The sequence below is a fragment of the Centropristis striata genome, chromosome 19 (assembly GCF_030273125.1).
Source record: "Centropristis striata isolate RG_2023a ecotype Rhode Island chromosome 19, C.striata_1.0, whole genome shotgun sequence".
Taxonomy (NCBI): Eukaryota; Metazoa; Chordata; class Actinopteri; order Perciformes; family Serranidae; genus Centropristis; species Centropristis striata.
The window spans coordinates 17,294,065-17,315,960 of NC_081535.1; the positions used below are offsets into that span (position 1 = coordinate 17,294,065).

General features: G+C 38.7%; 1 long non-coding RNA gene across 1 annotated transcript in view; it reads right to left on the reverse strand.

The window, feature by feature from the left end:
• Positions 1–21,896, reverse strand: part of LOC131992978 (uncharacterized) — a 68,053-nt gene that overhangs the window by 13,894 nt on the left and 32,263 nt on the right. The window contains exon 2 of the long non-coding RNA XR_009396257.1: positions 1,732–1,824. This is a non-coding gene — a long non-coding RNA (uncharacterized LOC131992978). The remainder of the gene's footprint in view (positions 1–1,731; positions 1,825–21,896) is intronic.

Consider the following 21,896-nt stretch of genomic DNA (forward strand, 5'->3'; position numbering starts at 1 on the left):
AGTCTCCCATCCCCTCCTTCATTCATGTGCAATGACGGGACACTTCATCACCAGACAACACACAATCTCTCCACCCACCGGAGGACGTGGAGCCCTGTGTGTGCCAGAGTTTTGACACAGTGCTGGCAGAGGAAGTGAACCCACGCCCTGCTGGCCAGGGATCAACTCCTGCAGACCTCACTACCTGTCGGCCTTGTATGTCAGTGTAGCAGTCAGACATTAATCTCCCAGCAGTGCAGAATATGTGTGGGTGTTAAAATCTCTGTTAGGGCTCCCTCGTCTTAGTCGATTCAACTAATCGGTCGTTTTGGTCTTGGTGGACTCAGTTTTCTTTGATCCATTAGTTATTTTTTTCATGCTAAATGAATTATTTCCATGAAACGAATAAGCCCGTCTGGTAAAATGGTGCTACAGCATGATGCTTTGTAAAGGAACTTACTTTTATAGATCTGTCGATTAAATAAATTTATCCATTAGACTTCAAATTTGGACGAGTGCTTGTCGTCTAAGAATTTCTTTAGCCAAGGACACCCTTAGTCTCTTTTAAAGTTCAACAATTTGGGAAATGTGCTTATTTACTCTCTTGTTAAGAGTTAAAAATAAAGATCGATACAGGCCTCATGTGGCTAGCTAATGCCAAGAGATTGTTAGCTTAATTTTACATAATGACAAGAAACAGGTTCAAGCTAATTAATGAGATAATTTGTTTACTTGAACCTTAATGTACATATGTAATAGTCCCGCACTCTGAACACCCTAAAGACTGAAATTCTGCACTTTAACCTACAAGCCATTGTTTTATTTCATATTCAACACGCTGGAGTAGAGCCAAAACAATTATAGTCATATCACTGTCCAAATACTTACAAACTGCACTGTATCAGTAAATCTGTATGTTTACTGTTATCTACCAGTTTCCCTGTTATCCAATACTTTTCATTTCATTTCAAGAATAAATTCATGAACAATTTTTAAACAGCAAAAACACATGCTGAAGAGCCATGTCTTTATTTTCTCATATAAACTTTTATCATTCTGCAGAGGAGTGTTGCTCAAGTGGGCCATGCAAACATTGCCAGTTATTTTTCTTGCTTCATCTTTGACTCCCAACTACTAAAGCTGGGCTTATAAAAGTAAATTACATGTCTATAAACTAACCTCCTGGGTTTGTGGGACCATATTTGAAGTTGCGTCATAGCAGAAAAACAAACCCTAAATTATGTAACACACAGTCGTGGTGGTTCTCTCAGCTCAGCAGCTGTTGGTATTCAGATATAAAATATATTTATTCCTCTTAAGAAATCTCGCTCACTGGTTCATGATCCTTTTTTTTTGTCTGACAAAAGCCCACATTCCTCTGGCATACATGTGAGCAGACGCACAAACACACACGGATGTGAGTCTACAGTAAAACTGTGAAGACATTGCTTCAGTCTTCAGTCCTATAATCTCTTTTTGCCATTAACACCTCATTTTGTGACTCGTTAGACCCCAATAATAAGACAGTGTTCAGTTTTAAATGCCTTTAAACTTAATTTTCTACTTAAAGGTGCAATGTGTAAGATATGCCAAGAATAAATTTAAAACATTAACTAACATGATTAACAGAATGTGCAGAAGTAACAGTTTTGTCGTTATATCAAAGTTAATTATGAACTGTGTTGCAGAGGTGTCTACAGAAATAAGTATGCTAACAAGCTAGTCCCAGCTGTCTTTTAATAACAACTGTACCTCAAGAGGCGAAAGTGAGTCACTGTAGCGTCCAGTCAGTCCAGCAGGAGAGGATCAAGAAGTAGAGCCGCAGACGCGTTGAAAATAAAGCTCCTGGTGGGACAGTAAACACAACGTAAACACCCAGGCATGAAACCACATTTGTGGGTCCATTGGCACACCTGGCAGAGCACAAACTACAGGGGCCTTGTCCTCACGAGCGAGCGGCCAGGGTCCAAATCAGGCTCAGAGCCATTTCCCGCATGTCTTCCCCTCTGTCTCCCCCTTTCACTCCATCTTTCTCCCACTGTCAATAATGCCTTAAAATGGCAAAAAAGTGTCTTAAAAAGAACCAAAACAAGAGTATAGATTGGAGTGTCTTTCCACCGTTGGAGATATCTTTAGGGCTATTAATGACAACACAAACCTTCCAAATAGTGCTGATATATGGTTTTGCCATGGGCTGTTTTTTTCAGTCTTGTGAGAAACTGAGCTAAGCAATCTTCAATCAAAACTGAAGGCTGAATACTATAAATGAATACTAATGAGTATGCCATGTTGTTAGTTAGTAGTTCGTAATTCGGAAAATTGGGAAATTTCACTATAAATTCTTGAGGAAATTGCAAGTTTTATTGCAAGTTTTACAGTGTGTTTACCTGTACACAATCTTGAACTGTGTCATTGTTGAAATTAGTAAATCCCAAGGATTAGGTGATATTTGCTTGGACAGGCTAGAGGTTAATTATTTTCAATTCAGTAAAAAAAATAGTGCTTAAAGAATATATGTCAATATATGTATAAAAATATATATTTTTTAAATACAGCCGCCAATCACAAAGTAAGTTATCCTAAGCTTCATCTCAGCCCCACTTAACAACCAACACAGTGCTGACAGTTTAACATCAACTTTTTCCAAGCAAAAGTAAAATCAAGGGAAATTAGAGCACAGGTTGTTAGTTAGTTAGTTAGTTTGAACTCTAACATTAAAAACAGGTTTGCTGTAATCAAGCTTTGTCTGTTCATCAGGTACCAGCAGACCGTTGGTAAATAAATGTCATATCACAACTTCCCCTTACATTTTCTGCATGGATATCTGATTTCCACTATTTATAGAAATTAGTTGGAAATCATTATATCTATCCACTCCTCCAACTTTCAGATGTATGAATGATTTTACACACACGCACACACACACACACACACACACACACACACACACACGCACACACACACACACACACACACACACACGTATCCATCATATCCTGCCATGTACAAATACTCGGGTGAGGTCCTGGTGTGTGGCAGAACTCCATGGTTACGTCCCACACCTGAATACCTGTGTCTCTCATTCTCAGGTTGGCCTACTTTCACCCACACATGACTCATCGCAGTCCTGCTATCTGATAAAGACTCATTGTGCTTTCCTCTATTTTGAGGAAACAAGTTTGTCTACCTCGTTGTCTACTGTTACTTTTTCCACACAGATCCATTATATATTTTACTTTATGTGCGGTCAGTGCAGTATAACGGTGTGTCTCCTTCACTGTTGTGACAACATCAAATTATGAGCAGCCACAACTGCTGATATGCTCTTATCGCTTGTGGACTGCGTGGGAGGTTTGTGCTGCAATTTACTGCCACAAGGAGGCCAACCAAAGTCCAAGAAATGACATAGGGTTTACCTCTCAGGAACGGAAAAAACAAGCTTTAAGGAAAACCCACTCCCCTGGTGTCTCCGATGGGACACTGGGAGATTAGATTAAACATGCTATCAGAGGAATGTGGTGCTCTGGATTCCCTTTGAGGTGAATCACTGACTACAGCTTGTTCAAAGGTTTCCAGTGACCTGCATACCTCATAGCAGAACTTTTCACTTCCAGTGTAATTACTCTCAACTTGTTTAACTGTTACAGAGGGAACACAGTAGTGTTAAATTTATATTTTAATGCTCAATTTCCTTATATTGCATTCAATTGATTCCGTCTGAAATAAACTGAAATATCTCAGCATCTATTGGATTTATTGCCATGAAATATTATACACACATTCATGTTACCCTCAGGTTTAATCGTAACAATTCAAGTGCTACCTTTCTTTCTATAAAGGGCCATAATTTGGTCTTTCTTTAATTTTGGTTTTTGCATTTCCGGTTCTCTTGCCTTGAAGTCAAAAAGTTTTTAATGGGTTTTTAGTTAGATGCCTGAAATAAGGTCTGTGGTAAAGCTTTTACGTGTCTTAAAAAAGACAGTAATGCATGAGACTACAGAGGTCATCTGGGACATTAAATGTCATCGTCAGCTTAGCAGTAGTGGTGTTGAAGTCATGCAGCTGTGGGGTAGTTTGTTTATAGTCTAATGTGGTGTTCATTTGTGAAGATTATCTGCTGTGCAAAACATGTAAGTATTTTCTGCAACAATCCAAAATCCAATGGAAAAATCCCCTTGGCTTTTTGGCAGGGGAACCAGGGCGATGTTAACTTCCGGGTTGGCCAACAAAAATAAATAATCTCTGCAACACTATTGTTGCATACCCATTAGTTCATTTTGTTAATGCTATTTGGCAAATGCTAGGATGCTAATTTACTAAACATTATGTGTTTAATATCAGCATGCCATGTTAACATGCCGACATTGGCATTTAGCTCGAAGCATTGCTGCCTCACAGAGCTGCTCTCTAGAGTTTTGTTTCTTTACCATTTCCACAGTTACATCAACAATTTCTATCCTTTTCCTTCCTGCTCTCCCACCTCCCCCTCCCTCTACTTCTCTTCCTCAATCTTTTCCTCCTCCAGCACAAACGCAATAACGAGTGTCCATCCAAAACTCTGACTGACTGCAGAGAGCCCCAGAGGATACTGCATATTTTCACCCTGCCCTAACATGTGCACGCACACACACACACACATAACCCCTCTCAGCTGCCTGTCCAATCACCACACCCGACTGCATGACATCAGTCTGTGATGTCATCATGGGACCAATGCTGGCATGCTGTCCAGTGCAACTTCATCATCAGCATCATCATCCCTTGGCAGCGGTGGACGAGCATCGGATGGGAGGCAGCTGGATTGTAACAATTCCTTCCCCCTTTGCACATGTCAGAGTGTGTGTGCGTGTGTGTGTGTGTGTGTGTGTGTGTGTGTGTGTGTGTGTGTGTGTGCGCGCGCAGAGGGAGCAGAGGGGAGGCTAAAAGACGCAATTGCTTTAATTCAAACAATCTGAGCCAGACGGAGCTTGGCTTTCTTTGGCTACTTTGTCCTGTTTATAAAAGGGCTTTCTGGGCAGATTCACATCGTGTTTGTCAATATTTCAACCGTGAGGTACATATTACAGTTACAGCACTTATTAAAAGGAAAAGGAGAGCTGAATGTGAGACTTGGGAGAGGCAGAGATCAGGGGGGAAAGGGAGAAAAGATAGACATAAGAAGAGGCAAGGTGGTAGTCCGAGTAAAGGAATAAGATGGCATAGAGGGGACAGGACAGGACAGGACAGGATGGGTTGGGATGACAGGGAAAGACGAGGAGTGACAGGACAGGATGGGATGGGACAGGACAGGGAATGGCACAGCGGGGTGAGGTGCAGTGTCACTTGGTGGGTAGAGGCAGGAAATGTGGTTCAAAAATATGAAGACAGGTGCAAAAAGTGGATTGGATGGATGGATTAAGGAACTTTGAGAGGAAAACAAGGTGAAATAATATGTAGAGACCAAAAGGCATTTTGCATTTATCTTTTTAGATATATTCTTATTATTACAATTACAAACAAGTGCCAAAATGGTTACCTTGCATGTTAGCTATATTTCTACAATATCACAAGAGAATACATTTTTTCAAGTCATGCATTTGCGACCAATCAGGAGCTACTGGCAGCTATGGGTAATAATTTGTACAAATTTAGCATCAGTTATAGCAGAATTGGAGAGTATTTCTTCACTGAAAGTAGACCAAAGAATGGCGCTGAAGGCTTTTTTCGATGGAAAATACGTTTTCGTTCTTCTCCCAACTTGCTCGTTATGGATGTTGATAGACAGATGGTTCATCCAATCACCTGCCAAGTATTTTTTGCAACTGACCTCCATTTGACAATCAGTTTCCAATGATGGCTTCTCAGATGGATCTGTGGAACAAACCATCTGGCGCATACCAAAAGAGAGCAATGCTGAAAAAAGGGAAGGCTGGCGACAGTCTATATTTTTGGTACTGTTAACAAATCCCTTCAAAAGACCAAAAACCAACAATGTGTTCTGTCTCTCGATATTTTCCAACTTCCCAACCTTCTCTGCTGCGCTCGGCCCCGAGCACATTTGTTCCTACTGAAGGCGTGGATCTCTAAGAACTGCTCACAAATATAGTAAGTAACAGCTGGGCAGTGGCTTTTCATAAAATGTAATTCTAACAGTAATAAATAAGGCATTCGTTGCTTAAAAGATTTTTGGTGGATTTGGTGCTTAAGTGTTCGAGTATTTGTAAAAACAGGAATAATAAGCTACAAAAAAAAGAAGGAACAAGTGACCCTGTGCAATGATGTGGCTTTAGCTGCGAAAGGCAGCCCCATAACTCGTTCTGTTGGGTGGTCAGTTGGTTGGTCTACAAAAATTTCCCCACCCTTTGGCAGACAGTTTTTGCCTTAGGAGGCTGAAATTTGGCATGGAGGTCAAGTGTTTGTGAGGTCGTGTGTGTGTGTGTGTGTGTGTGTGTGTGAATGTATGAACATGTGGATGTATGTATGAACAAGGTTGCAGCTATTGGAAATTTGCTCTTGTTTGTAACAACAGTGGAGCTCTATGGCAGAAAGGAAGAAGCTCTATCTCGTAACTTGATAAATCAAACCATGCAACTGTCATTGGGTGAGCTGAATTTGTAAAAAAAAAAAAAAAAAAAGTTCACTGGTTATACCACACAGCTGCTGGACTCAGGCATATTGATGAGCTCGGCATGAATCTAAGAAGCTCAACCCCAAACTTCCTTGATGACAGTTAACTAAGACTGTGTTACTTTATGACTTTGTATCACTGGAAGTGGTTCTGGCTCATCCAAACCAACTGTTCATGAAAACTTATCGTGAAGAACTGCAGCACTCTGGCGCCTGTGCGGTGAGTGTATACCATGGAAACAACCACACTGTTACAACACACCTGGAGCCCATCCCAGGGACAGAGACAGAGAATGAGAGACAGACAGAGAGACAGAGACGGATGGATGAGCTCGTGACAGCCCCCCTACTCTCACAGCTCTGCAGCTCTTTTCACTCTGTAAATTAAGCCTAAAGCTGGATTAATTGCTTCATTCAGAGCAGCCCATGCTGCTTTTAAGGGACCCTCTCTCCATCCTGCTGGCTGTCAGGCATTAGTGCTAACATCGTGCTGCACAGATCACCTCCAGATGTTGTCACGTATAGTTTACATTCACTAAAGCAAAACACTCCAGGCACATGATGTGAGACATAAACTGCCTTTTATTATGTTTGTTTTAGACTGTTTTTTTGCAGTCTTTTAACTTAACAGAAATCTGAAAAAATGTTCCTTGTGAAGGAAGATGTTGCATATCTTACTGTATGACTGAAGCAGTGGCCTTTAACCCACTTAAAGGAGTAGAGGACAAAAGTATGTAAATCTGATGCAAATCTGATGATCTCAAATATGCAGTTTCTGCAAGAGAAGTCTGTGGCTGCCAAGGGGAAAATACTGCCTATTCTGTACAGTATTCTTCCGAGTTGGACAGCAGAAATCATCAGTGATGAATGTTTTACATTAGGGCAATAAAGTGGACTGGAAGAATTCTCATTGGATCAATAGCAAAGGGCAGCTTGCCAAACCATGTCATTAACCGCATATTAATTCTGGCAGCAGCCGCCGAGCCACATTCTGATCGGAGTGGTTTCTAGAGGAGTGTTTACCAAAACAAGACTTCCAGCTCTGCTTCAGCGGTTTCACAGAGCTCTCCAGTGACGTAGGAAACCTCGACATATTACTGAGTTTATGTACGCATGAAGAAATGTGAGGTCATGTCAGTCTTGTAAGTGTACTTTCTCACCAGAATGTGCTATGTTGTGGACTGATGCCCAAAGAGAATTAAAGCCTGGTCCTGCAATGGATCACAAGCACAATTGTTAAGATAACTTTGCTCCAAACATTAAAAGAGTGGAAAATTGTTGCCTGCAAAAGCTTTTCCTTGTTTCCTGACATATATACATATACTAGTCTGACGTTCTTATTAAATGCAGCTAAAGTTTCAAATAATGTAGTCATCATATATAAAAGTAATCCCTGAGAGCAAAACTCTCAGGTTTCTGACTGTTCTGAACACGCCATTTCCAACAGCTTTCTCTACACTCAGCTCAAGCTAACAGTTTGTGCTGCCCCAGGCAGATAACCTTATGCAGCGTTTACATTACTGCTACATGTAGCTACATCCTAACTTCAGGAAATCTAGAATCATGGTTGCTAATGTTGTTAATTTGTCCCAAATTTCAGATCACAATCTTGTGGGAACATGTTTGATTTGTGCAGTTTTTGGTTTAAAAAGCTTTCATTGGTGACTTTAACGGCAGAAAGTGCAACGATACTACGTTACAGTCATGTCCCGACTGCAACCATGTACTTTTTTCCTAACCTTAAGCAACCATTTAACAACATTAATATTGCTAACATAACACTTATGTGGAAGAAAAGCTGACTAATTAGAGCAGACTGGGTTTTGTGTCTCAGACAGAGGGTGAATATACAGTAGGTGCAGCAGCTATGGGCAGTATGATGTGTTTAAATACTGGCATTATTAAGGCCACAACTCATAGGAGGTCCATAGCACAACTAATACTAATACAAAAAAAATACTAATGACAACATACTAATGACAAATGTGTTATTTAATATGCATAATGAGATTACTGAAAAGGATGGAAAAGAACTGGTTTCACCAATCCTAGAAAATCTGTTACAACTCTGGATTAGTACAGACTTCTTGCTTTTAATAAGTACTATAATAATGTTTGCCTATTTGCTTAATCGTTTCAAAATGGAACGACAAGAGGATGTTGGGGAGGTTTTTTTTGTTTTGCACTTATCTGTTAAAAAGCAATAAAAAGGGCATTAAAAAAACATTAAAACACAAACAATACGAACAAAAAAGACTAATTTAAAGTCACCAGAGTTAAAATACAGCATTCAAAATGAAGGAACATGTTGTAAAAGTCACAATGTTGTCATCTTATTAAGGACACAACTCAAAGGAGGTCCACAGTACAAGAACTAATAAAACTACAACTAATAATAGAAAAAAACACAAAGAATTCAACAATTTTTTTTACTTAAAAAAGTTAAACATGTTCTGGTAGAAACCCAAAACACAAGCATGAACCTAAAACAGAGGAAAATAAGTCCCCTTTAAACATTTTATTCTAGCGAAAGCAATTTCACTAAAAGTCATATTTTAGTAGGAATGCAAGTCAAACTTAAATACACCAGCAGTACCTCATGGCCTCTCTAACATCAGCAGTGTATTGAATATCAACCACAAATTCTCCACCTTCCTCTGCGCCGCTGATATCTCATTCTTCTCACTCCAAATATAAGACATGTGTCAAAATGTTCCTCCCCTAATTGACCCCTAATCACATTTGCAGAACACACAGACGTCTGGGGGGTCTGTCAGACTTATCTCTCCTGAGGGTGTCATGTTTGCTCTGTCCTTTCCGTCTCTCTAGTGCATCATACTGTCCATATATATATTTTCTGTAAGCCTCTATTTGTGACCTCTTCACATAAATCCAACAAAGAACGAGCTTTGTTGCCTTAGCTTTGTGTATAAAAGGTTAATGTAGATACTATTGAGGAAAACACACAAGGAGGGAGAATTATAGTTAAAAAATGATGCATTTGAGTTTAGTAAGGTAAAGAAAATAGACTGAATGGTGGTGCAAGTGAACTTCAATGCAGCATAATTTTATGAGAAAGACTTTTGAGATTTAATCCTTTCGTCTAGAGCAACAGGCTAAAGATGATGGAGGTGAGAGTTCATGCTGATACTTATTATTGGCTGATTAAGATGTATGATGACCCCTGACCTCTTTAAAATCTAAACCATGTGTGGCCCAAAGAGGAAACTAATAGAACTCTGATGAGCTTTCATATGACCCCATGTTTAAGAAAGGCTAATCAGTTAAAGTTGCATGAAACACCTCTTTGTCTTCCTTCTTGATACTAAGAGATTGCAGTATTTTTGTCACCAGGCTCATAGAAGGTTCAAACTCTTTTCTAGATGCCAAATATCATTATAAACAAAACATATTTAACCCCAGACTTTGTGTTTTCTGGATGGCAGAGTGTTGTTCTCTACGTGAAGCATTTGGTATCACTATTGGTGTGTAGCCCATTACTGTAGATGGGCCTCCCTAAAAAACACACAAGTCGTCTGTACAGCAGCCTACAACGTATATATAATACATAAACTGCATATGTTTGTAAGTAGCATACCCTCTAGTTTCCCCACTAATTATGAAGGATGCCAAGTTTGAGGGTAAAAGCAAATGCAAAAGCAGGGATATGGAGTATAAAGAATGACAAGGTCCGTTTAGGGGGCGGGAGAGGTGGTGGATGCATCAAACAACCCAGTACTTTGACCCAGGAGACTGGTATTTGTGCCCCATGTGAAACCAAAAGTCAAAGATTTTCTGCAACAACATACATGCAAAAGTAAAGTAGTGTAACGCATGCCTACCTCATACATTACATGAGCTACGTAACTACGTGCTCGCCTACTGATCGCAATGTCGGTGGTTCGATCCCTGACCGTGGCAGCCTACATGTCAAAGTATCCTTGAGTAAGATACTGAACCCCAAATTGCTCCCGATGCTGCGTTCATTGGTGTGTGAAACAATTCCCAATGGTGGCAGGTGGGACCAGTGTGCCCTGGTAGCCTCGGCCACCAGTATTAATGTGTGTGTGAATGGGTGAATGAGCTTAGTGTGTAATGTAAAGCGATTTGGATAAAAGCGCTATATAAGTGCACCCCATTTACCATTAACTTTGCTTTTACTTTTACTTATTCCAATTTCTTTCTTTTACACCCAACCATCTAGCTTCTTTTCCGAACCTTAAGCAATCAATTTTGTTGCCTAAACCTAGTCAAACTGCAACGGTTTAAGATTAGATTAGATATTCCCTTATTAGTCCCACAATGGGGAAATTTTCAGTGTAACAGCAGTAAAAATAAAAGCAATCAATAAAATAACAAAAAATTGAAACAAGCAATGTTAACAAGAAATTTAAAATGATTAATAATTTAGACAGAGAAGAAATATAAAAAAGTAAAACACTCTAAACAATTATATAAAATTGGGAACAACGTACATACAATATAGACAGCTGAAGATGAACAACATTAACAACCCGTTCAAAATGACAACTGTTTAATTTTGAAGGAACATACAACAAATGTGGTTGTATGGTTTGGAGGACTTGTTGCATTACTGCCTTGTTTGGCATCAATGCAACTTGGTCCTCTAATATGCATAATGTGATTGTGTCTGTGCTGAAAAGGTGTATTCTACTCAAAAAGATGAAAAGGACACGGTTGACCAATCCTGGAAAGCAGATTACAACTCTGGATTAGTTTTGTCTTCTTTGTCGGTTATAGGATTATTAAAGAACATGTTGCTTTCTTTTAATAAGCTATAATAATGTTTGACTATTTGTTTAATCGTTTCAAAATGTCCTTCTTCTTTCTGTAACCATAAGAGGATGTTGGGGAGGTTTTGTTTTGTTTTGCACTTGTTATCTGTTAAAAACTAATAAAAAGGGTATTAAAAAAAACAATAAAACACAAACAAAACGAACAGGAAAACGTTTAAAGTAACCAGAGTTAAAATACAGCACTCAAAATGAAGGTACATGTTGTAAAAGTCAGAATGTTGTCATCTTGGCGAGTCCACAATGTAAACCCAGTAAGTTAAATATAATTGTTTCAAGCTGATTGATTCCAGTTGGGCCTAAAGCCTTTAAACACTAAAAGGCTAAACGTTAATTGGATTTTTATTAAGTTTCTGCACAAAACAATGAATCTAAATGAGTGAGAAGCTTTGTAGATTTACACTGACTTTTTAAACTCCACACGAAGTACAGCAGACTGTCGAAAACAAACAAGGAGTAGAAGTTAAAGCCATATTATCTTATTAACTTTTTCATAGTTTAACATGCAAACTGAATCATTGGCTTCAACTTTCACCTCCGCTGCATCTCTGACATCAGCACTCCGTTAACCATTGAGAAGAATTTGGCAGCTCATATCTGGCTCTAATTAGGAACTTTGTCAGAGCTGTTTGGAACAGAGACACAGAAAAGTTGAGAAAGAGGGCTTCGTTTCTCCACCAGAGATTAAAAAAAATCCTTCATATGAACCACTCAAATGTATTAAAAAATCTCTCAAAAAATTCTAAAATGCAAATATATTCATCCATGAAAAGTGGCAGAGGTATTTTCCCACCACATGAGGATTATGTGAAGGAAACAGCCAGTGGTTTTCACATCGGACTAACGTGGTGGAAAGTGAGGGTGTTGTGGTCAGGTTGGTATGGGTGGATAGGGCCTTAAACTCTGGTGACCTGGGTTTAATTCTCAGCTCATACCGAGAAGTTTTCTCCTGTGAGAGTGAGGGTTTCGCTTTTAGGGAAACACATTTCTTACTTAACCGTTATCAAAACCATGTCCTAACTCCAGTTTTCTCAATTTTAACCATAATCTGAACCAAATTGCTTTACATGCCAAACCATAATACTTTTGAGCATAACACTATAGCTGATTCTTGATTTACGACGAGAACATGCCATCTGAATTTAAGAGTTCATTTCACTTTGTTGGATCATGTGCATATCATTAGTACAGTAAATCCACTAGTTAGGATGCAGCAAACAGCCAACTTCACTAAATGTTTGCTCAAAAATTTATGTCCCCAATTATAAACTCTGGGTAGGATGACAGCATATTGAACAAAAGACATTTTATTTTGTCAGTGCACTATGCAATAAAGCTGAAAAATGTCCCATTATTAATCATCTTGAATCCAACAAACATAAGTAACATGTTTCACTCCAAACTTTATCCAGCTCTGTCACAAAAATGCCACATTAGCTTTGTGGCTGTTGGTTTGTTGGTTTCAATGCTGCTCTTTCAGTTAGCCCCAACTTTGGACTAAAATATCTCAACTATTGGATGGATTGCCAATTGAATTTTGTACAGTCATGCCTGTTCCACAGAGGATAAAGCCAACTGACTCTGGTTACTCCCGAACTTTTTATCTAGTGCCATCAGGAGGTTGACATTTGGGGTTTTGGGTGAAATTTCTATTGAATGGATTGTCCCAAAATGTTGCACGCATTCGTGTTCCCCTCAGGATAAATTGTAACCAATTAGTGCCACCATCAGGTCCAATTTGACCAATATTTACTAATGATACTCCCATCAGCCTGAGCTTTGTACTTTCCATTTAGTAATGAAAAAAACCAAGGAAGTTTTATTTTTTATTGTTTGACTAATTGTTTTGTCTGTTTGTTGCTAGACTCCTGGGCTTTCATAAATCATTGCAATTTTATGATGAGATCCACTGTATGGTTGTATGTTTTTGTGTTTTTTCTCTTTACTAATGAATTCATGTCCATGTATTTCTCTTTTACTATATGTATTGAGCGTGTGAACTACTGTTTGCAGACCAAATTACTCTTCAAGCATAATAAAGAATATCTAATCTCTTAGTTTTTTCTAGTTTCCCGTTTGTCAGCAAGATAATGAAAAAACTAGTGTCCCGATTTTTTTATTGAATTTAGTGAAAGGGTGTGGTATGGGCCAAGGAAAAAGCAAACAGCGACCTCTGGAGCTGAAAAATGACGTGGAAGTGCCTAAAAGTGCAATTCCTCGAATGACCACTTGAGGCTGGCTCCCAATAAACATCCAGGTTAAAATGCCCAACTTTATAGCAAAAATCAATGATTTGTTAACACTGAGAGATAGAGCATTTGGTGTTGGCCTCATAGCTGCTAAACTGTCACATGTTATCATTGACATTGTGAGCATGTGAGCATACTGACATTAGCATTTAGCTCAGAGCACCGCTGTTTAAAACTACCGCTTTGCAGAGCTCCTGGCACGACTGTCAACTCTTAGTATTGTTCATTTAATTATCCTAATAGCAAACCTGGATCCACTCCTGAGGAGTAGAAGCTGTAATCTTTTCTTGGTGTTAAGTCAGTGAGACGGAAAAGGATTAGCGCTGACACAGGACACTGAATTCACTCAGGTATGTCCAGAATGTCTTCTGCTAAGACATTAGAAATGACTGAAAATGGTTAACTTGGACTTTTTTTCTAAAATTAAAGTGCATTTTTCATTGTGACACATAAAAAATAGTATTAATAGTTCAATAGAAGCAAGAAAAACACTTGTTTGCCTGCTGTATAAAGAATGACAACACATTTATGTTGTGTTGACAATAAATGCTGCTTCAATTTATTTATGTGTTAAACAAAACCCTCACACACACAATGTCAGCATATACCTCTCTAATATGGATATATTACTTTGTTATTGCTGTTTCCTCCTCTTTTCTGGGACAATCTTTTGTTGCTATCTATCATGAAAATGCAGCGCCACAAACCCCGCAGCAGTATTAGTTTGAAGATGATTAGATGGATTCAGGCCAGGGAAGAAAAGCAGCCCTTTGCTTGAGTAAACACATGTTTGAGGCGCTGATGGCAGCAGCTCACAATGAGATCAAACCATTTCATTAGGCCACCACTGTTAAACAAGCTATAGAATACACACAAAAATGTACGCACACACAAGCTTGCATACATATATACATGTGTAAACATGTTTAAATCAATATAGTATAGAAGTTGGTGTTGTTATATCTACATTTATTTTTACGATTCAGTTTGGTAATACTGGGCCAGAGCAGTTAGCAGGAGATGCATTGCCAGATATAACAGTAATTATAACAAAATTAATAATAGCAGAACATTGTGGATTGAGTAATACTATAGTCAGCATGATCTCGCATTATGTTTAGGATTGCTATTGAAAACACTTTTATAGGATCACTGAGTTTACCCACAAACACTCTGCCTAAGTGAAGTTATGATTACTATAATGATATAATGTGCTAACCACCTCCAATTTTTCCCCCCTCGACACAGAAAGATTGATGGTGGCCAGTCAGACCGTTCCCCGAGGAACCCTTTGAAACCCTGCAACAATGTTGATATAACAAAGATTCATTATGAGTTTTATAAAATAAGCTGTCCAGTAAGATTGTGAAAATGATTTACAGCCTTTCGAGGGGAACATTCCTAATTCCTAATAAGATGCAATAATTTCAGAGCAATCCGCTCCATCTAAACCAGTTATACGACACTAACGTCTCTTACTTGCTAAATGAATTAGCATTTGCAAACAATGACTTTCTCTGGGGGCTTCAACCACAGGAATTTGACAAACTCCTGCTATTAATCCTGGTTAAATACCAAACTCCAGACAGCACAAATATAATTGTAAGCCAATATAAAGACTCAGCTGGGGTTTTTGCTGTTGCATTGTTTTAATGTGCTGCGTCATTTCTGTTTATGTTGCTCAATCCTTCATTGTCTATGTGCTTTAAAGAAAAGTATTTGTTCAAAGTGAGTCTTTGCTTCATTGGATTTCTTCTGAGCTTTGTTAGACCGACGCCAATATTTCAACAGGAAACTAAATTCCAGAAAACATCACATCCCACACTGAATAAAAGATTGTTTACAGTATAAAATGCAGTGGTTCAATCCAAAAAGCTGATTAAAAGCTGAAATTGCAACAGGCAGGGAATCAATCATCGTATGATCATATGCCACTGTTGCTTTATCCAAGTGTTGATCTGACTCATCACACGCTTTTAAATCAGCTCTCAGATCTACTAATTATTCACTGTTACGTTTGCTGTGGTTCACTGGCCTTCTCAAAAATGGATCGCGTCTCCTGCCGAGCGCAACATGGTTTCAATAACAACACTCTAATGATTTGACAATCATCATGGTTGCCATTCGCCACATCTGAAATCAGCACATTCTTGGCTCCATGCGTCACCTTGAGGCAGCTCAGAGGAGCCATACCTCTTGTGAAATGAGTGCATGCTCCTCTTATGATATTTCTCGCCAAGTTCAGAGGTTAAAAAGTCTCATCTGACAAATAATACTTGCACTGACCCGAGGCGAGCGCTTCAGATACTGTTTTGTTGCAAGTGAAAAGGAGCTTGATTTGTCGCTTGGCCAACAAAATGAGCTCATCAGTACCGCATGAGGCAACATCTGGGGTGTAATGAGCAACTGCAACAGTTCTGATTGAGAAAGTCATTTCACCTTTAAAAACAGATGTAAGACTTAGAGTTTTTATCTCCAACATTAATTATCAATTACTTTGTATGCAACATTTAAAGGGAGTTTTAAACCCCCAAAAAATCTGCTTCATCATGTGTGGCTGTTGCTCGTCCAAATTGATTGACAGCCTGGCAAGAACCCATCAACTGTCATCAGATAGTAATTGCATATTGGCTCCATCCTGATTGGTGCACGGAAGTACTCAGGAGGGTACTGGGTCCGGCTCCCTTTAAACCGGTGAGGAGAGCACAGTTGATACAACACAGATAGAAATCTTGCAAGTGAAATAATAAATTTAAAAAACTGTTTAAAATCTGGCAGAAAACTGTTCCTGTAGGACCTCATTGTTCATTGACACTGAAAAATAAACTGTTTTGGGGGCCTTTAAAGCCACTGAAAACTTGGCTTTTCAAATCCTGAGGTTTTTTTTTTACTTTAAATGATACATTGCTAAATATGAAACATTTCAAATCAAAATTCAGAGAAAAGCCACACTCAAAGACCCCCCCCCCCCCCCCCAAAAAAAGGTAATCTGCCTCATTGTCATCTCTCTAAGCTATAATTTAATTTGTTATCTGTTATCTAGATACCCATTGGCTGCAGCAGAACCCAAGAATCAACAAATCTCACAGCATTGGCAACCCCAGGTTGGTCTGGACATAGTTGTGGAGTCAGTAGGAATTTAAGTTCAACAGGCCAGGCCAGTCAGGCAGCCTTTGTGATTCAAACAAAAACAAACGAACAAAAATAACCAGTTTCTAATGATTTCTGTGTAAAATTGGAAAGAGCACTACACCCTCCATAAATTACAATGATATAAATGTCCAATAAGCCAAAATGCAACATGTGAAATCACAGTAAACGAGCAGTAAAATGCAGCATCATGCCTCTCTGCTTTCAAGACTTCACAAACTTGATATGAAACACAGATAACATGCTGACAATAAATGTGTTCCTCTAAATAACCATTGGAAGACTGGACGCATGTGTGCTGCATGAAAGAAAGGGGAGATGGACAGAGTGAGATAAAGAGGAAGCTACAGAAATTTTTACAAGGTGCCATGAAGCGAAGAAAACAAACACAACATATGTTATTAAGCCTCAATATGCTTCTCATTACATCCCGGTGCTAAAAAAAATACATATATTCCTTTTATTCCCTTGCCAGGTAATAAAACCCTAATTGATTATTGTGATAAAATTAAATAAACCTTAAACTGGATTTTATGACTCCAGACTTCCTGCAGAGTTTGGTAAGCAAACTGAAGTTGAATATCAGGACAGTACACTGTAGTACGGCACTCAGAGAATGACCTCACATCAAACATAATAGTGGTCGGCCTTTGTGCTGCTCTTCTTTTATGACCATGAATATTTCATTAAGCACAGCGGTGAGATATTTAGGATTGAGAGGAACATTAGATAAAAGTGTTTTCTGTCTTGTTCAGTCAAGAATATCAATAACAATTTCATGCCTGTAGGTCAGAGTGGTACCTCCAGGATGAGTTCATAAAGCTCTGCACAACAACTGGATATGCTGGGAACGCTCCCTCAATAGTGAAAAGCAATGACTCCAGCTGTCTTACTCACATCATATCTCATACAGTATGTTCTGTTACATCTCATTTAATTTGCATATCCACTTATTAGCTAATTGCCTTGTTATAGTTGCCAGTCCATTTTGTACACAATGTGAATTTTTTTTAAAAATACTTTATTGCAAGGCTTCTTACTTTCACAAACATGATCAGTCATTTCGTTTTCTTTACAATATTGTACCTTGCATCCCCCCCTCCCCCCTTTTTTTAAGGTATATATTCACAAAGTAAATAACAAAACATAGGGTAAACAGACAAACATATATACAAGGCAAACTGGTATTCCCCACATGAGGATCTCCAAGAAAAGGAATAAACAACAAACGACAAAAAAAAAAAATAAAAAAAATACCAAGATATACTAAAAAAGACTAATGAAAAAATAAGGGGTGGTGCATGTATGTGTGTTCATGAATCTGTGTGTGTGCAAGGTGAAATTAAGCAGTAAAAACACAGGCACCAGTAACGTGGCTTTCTAACATGGAAGCATGAGCAAGCTTTTAAATGAGTAAAATTTAACATCTTCCAGCTTTATTCACACACTCTATCATGTTGCTATCACCAGATGAATGGCATCTTTGTTGGGCTCATAGAATAGGGTGACCATATTTTGATTTCCAAAAAAGAGGACAATCGGCACGGCCTCGAGACACAAATTCAGACAGGCTTCTCGGAGGTTGATGAACATGCTTTATTATGCTTCAATGGTGCAAAATTAACTTCTGTAATAAAATAAAATGAAATCTGTAAAAACTTGTAACAAAATAATAGCTCTCGTAGACTCTTTTCAAATAAATGAATAAATAATATGAAATAATGTTCTAAATATGAACTCTTCTGTTAGAAAATCTAGCTTCAACAATATATCTCTTAATAACTGCAATAAGATAAATAATAGAAGAGTCTCACAAAGATACTAACTTAACAAAAAAAAAGGATCTATACTTTTCATCTTTAGTTGTCTTTGAGCTTTGAGATCTCCAGCACCTTTATTAGACAATGAGACATTTGTGCCAGCATTGCACATGGTGCAATTCGCCTCCCACCTGTCCCGACCGGGACGGTACGTCGGAAATTTTTTTTGCAGTTCATCTGTGAAGCTGCACTTACGCTTCGGAATTTCCCGTGCAATGCTGCTCCGCTGTTCGATCTGCCCTCTGTCTGCTCTGCTCTCTGTCTCTCTCTGTGTGTGTGCGCGGCGCTGACCCGCCCACTAGGCAGCCTCTTGGTAATTACGTCTCGCAATATTGTGTGCAAAGCGCCGGTCAATTTACGTGCACGTGTACTGGTCCTATGAAAAACAGTGAACACCGGACATTTTCGTGAATTTATAAAACCCGGCCGGACAGGACGTAAAAAGTGGACATGTCCGGGCAAAAGAGGATGCTTGGTCACCCTATCATAGAATGAAAGCATGGTGGAATTAGCAAGCAAGCTAACTACCCAGCTGTGTAGCAGTTAGATAGCTAGTTAGCTTGCTAAATCTGCCATGCTTTCATTCTACACTGGTTACGAAAAACTGAACAAAGCAGCAGACTGGTGGCAGTGGCTTTGTCTCTCTCCCTTTCGCTGGTAAACTACTGTGCTGGTTAGCTAGCGAGCTAACTAGCCATCCCCAGAGCTGCATCCAGTCTCCTCCAAGCAAAGCAAAATTCACCAATGCAGCTATTGATGCTACAAAAAAGGAGTGTCAGTTGCACAGAGGTGCCTCAGACCTGCTGAGAGAGGTGTGGTGCCACTGCTGAGGACTAGTAGGAATGATTGATGGTGCAGGTATAGCTTCCAAATTTTAGAATGAGCCACGACATTTAGCGACGCTAAATCCATCGTCAGAGCGTGCACATAGTGTTGAGACAGACATGCATCTTTGGAAATGCGATTGGAATCACATTTCAAACTACTTCCAAAAGTGGTTTAGATTTACAAAAAGCACATTTCATGTGTTTTTTTGCAGTCCAGACATTCTAAAACATCTATCTGGATACAGTCGGAAAATGCCAAAAAATGGATTTGGGCTGCAGTTTGAACAAGGCCTTAGAGGAGACATCATGCTGTCATGAGGTTGGTGTGAGACAACATGCACAGGCTATAGAGTGCATGTAACAAAAATTGATTCCAAGTTTTCAAACCTCTGAGCCAAACATATGTTGGGTAGACTGAAAGTCTGTGTAATTCATCTGAACTGTAGTCTATTCCTTTTTCATAAGACATAACTTTCAGACCAGCCATCAGTCTTCATAAATCTTTTATTTTTTGTCTGTAGAAAATAACAGTTTCATAGCACTGCTAATTTTATCTAGATTGATTTATAGGATATCTCCTTAGGAAAGTTTGTCCACAGATTTAACGGCACATTTAAAACTCTCAGTGAAGCAAAACTGTCATTGTTCACTAAATGTCCAATCACCCAATCAAAGCACATGGTTTTATTAAACTGATAAGCCTCAGAGACTTCCTACAGCTTGACCGTGATTAGATTCAGGCCAGAAAAGGGTGCAAACTAAGTCAAGGATATCCTCACCGCACCCTGCCTCAGCAGGCGTGCTGCCTGCTGCCTCATGCGCAATACTATGCTCGCTATTTTCCATCGTTCAGTCTCATTCCAGCTCTAATTTCAGAAAAGAAAACACATTTATTCAAAACATGCGGTCCCTCTCACACCTCTTTCTGTATGTTTTTACCACTTTTTTCTCCCTTTCTTTCTTGCCTCCACGAACATTCTTGCCTTTTTCTTTTTCTCTGTTGTTCCGACACCCTTGCTTTCACTCTGTTTGTCCTCTCCAGCATGTGTCCTATCCTGTGGTCTTTCTTTAGTGTCCATATGTTGTTAGAATTAAAAGAGGGGAATGGAGGGAGAGAGGAGGTGGGCAGCTCCAGCCTCCTCCTGAGGGAGCATCTGCTTCTCTCTTTCCTCTTGTTCACAATCATCTCTCTCTCTCCCTCTCTCTTTCTCTCTCTGTGGACTAACAAACAGCTCTGACCTCAGACAGTTGGATACATTACAGAGGAGCAACATGATATAAAGCAAAAAATATGTAGCCAAGTGACAGATCAGGTTTAGGATGTGGCTAAACTCCAGTAAAATCAAATATTTGCAGAAAATTGAAAATAAAATAAAAATGATTCTGCTCATAAGTTGTAATCTGACATAAACACCTTTTTTAATTCTGATCCTCTCTGGTGGCGTGTTTATCCAGGTAAGATCAGGCAAAAAATAAGTTTGACTGCTACATAATTTATGTTATAGCTTAACAGCAGATAAGTGACTCATCATTCTGTTAGTAATTAAGGTTTTTACAAGCACAATTTCAGCATAGAACAACTTGTGACAAAATTATTAAATGTCCAACAATGATATATAGTAAATGTTTGGTATAATACATTTTTAACCTTTATAATAACATAATCAAAGCCATTAAGTGTTGTGTTTCAATGTTTTCGGAGAACTTTAAGGCCCGCTATTTAGCATTTATAAGCAGTATAAAAACATTTAATAAATGTTTTATAACACTGATATAAAGCATTAACAACCAGGTTTAGCTGAAAACTCAACTAAAGACTTCCAAAGAATTTCCACATATAGTTTCTTACTTTTAAAGAGGAAAATAAACAGCCAAATAAGATTACAGATTAAGTGACGCTGATCTTAATAAATTTACAATGCCCACAAAGATGCCCACATGGAGAGATCACATGGAGTCAGTTTTGACATATTAGTACCACATGTTGCAGTTGAGAGTTTCTAAAATGAGTTAGCAAGGGAGTAGAAGAAGTCGAAATAGTACACTAAAGGCAATGGATAAAACAATGAAATACTGGCTAAAATATGGATAAACAGTTGAAATTGCTTAAAATAATAACTGGTTGAAACATCCAGCTACTGCTACTCCAACTGGTAATACTACAAAACAATTAACTGGAGCAAACTAGGCATGATGTATTATATACAGTCATGGAAAAAAATATTAGACCACCCTTTTTCTTCAATTTCTTGTTCATTTTAATGCCTTGTTCAACTAATGGTACATTTGGACAAATATAATGATAACAACAAAAATAGCTCATACAAGTTTAATTTAAGAGCTGATATCTAGCCATTTTCCATGACTTTCTTGAAAATAACCAAAAAAGAATCCAATTTCAGCTGAAGCCAGGAGACAGTTAGCTTAGCTTAGCATTAAGACTGGAAACAG